The following is a 1,348-nucleotide window of genomic DNA, read 5'->3' on the forward strand; positions in this document are numbered from 1 at the left end:
TATCTTTCATTCTGAATATATTCGGACATCCAAAAATTTATGTAAGCATTAAAATATTTTATTTTAGTGTTTGGCATAAGGAAATTCCATTCGTCACTTAATTTGGATCGTTTTTGCGTCCGTTACGACTTCCGTCGTAATTAAGCGAATAACGCGATCGTACGACCAAACGAACTGACACCCAGCATATTTTTGAGCATGTTTCATGTCCACTATGTTTAGACATCATTGTAGGCCCTTAAAGTTGGCCAAACGGGCCTTAAATGGGTCAAAATGAGCTTAAAACACTAACAGGGACTGAAACTGTAAAGATGGAAAGTTGTTGTTGATCTGCAGAGTTCAGGCGGGCCGCGTAAAGCCTGACTCTTAAGCAGGCCGCGTGGGAACACCAGATCTACACATAATCTTTTTCCAGCTGTTTCCAGCCATTTCCAACCCATTTTTCCACTTGCAAATGGTTTTTGCAATAACATGGGCTCATACTAGGGGCTCCAATGGTATTAGAAAACAAGGGGCACACTTGGACGGCCTAGATCGAAGCTCGTTTCCCGATAAACGATCCTAACGGTTCTATATTTCCTATAAATAGCACCGCCCACTTCACTCCCAAACCACATTTGATCTGATTTTGGCCCTCTAAGTTGAAGTATACACTTCATACCTGAGGGTAAATCGGATCAAAACTTGCGTGGACCCTTTGTAAGTACTCCTTCGTTCTTTTTATGCGTTTTTTTAGCTTAAAAGTCAAACTGCGTTTGACTTTCTGCATTAACCAGTTTATGGTCAATGCGAAGTTCGTTTGAACTACATAACGTGAGCGTAATCACGATGGTTATAGTCCCTAGTGACTATACCTACTGATTACCACGTTGTCTAGGCTCAGTGACGAGTCGTAGTTTCGTCCAAAATGCGTATTCTCGCGTATTTTGTAACCAAACTACTTTTAGGTATCAAAACTGTTTGTTTTGATACCAAACCTGTTTTTTAACTTAACTAAACATGTTTTTAACATATTTAGCTCGTCACTTTTTAGATTAGTGCTTGTGTAGAGTCGTAAGTCAAGCGGACTAAACACCCGCTTAGACTTTCGAACACGACCCATTTGGTGGATCACTAGGATCCGACCAAACATGTTTAGTGACCATAGTTGCATAGGGAATAACCTTCTGAGGTTATACCTTATGGTCACTTAGGTTAATTAGTTGTATGATAGGTAATTTTTATACCTTAGGTAAATGACTAAAATGCCCTTTTCATGCATAATTGAACTTTAAACATATGTAAACCTAAACTTTTGTCACATAGCTGATTATGCAACATGGTTAGGCATATAATACTTGTCAAAGGA

The sequence above is a fragment of the Helianthus annuus genome, chromosome 17 (assembly GCF_002127325.2).
Source record: "Helianthus annuus cultivar XRQ/B chromosome 17, HanXRQr2.0-SUNRISE, whole genome shotgun sequence".
NCBI classification, from domain to species: Eukaryota; Viridiplantae; Streptophyta; class Magnoliopsida; order Asterales; family Asteraceae; genus Helianthus; species Helianthus annuus.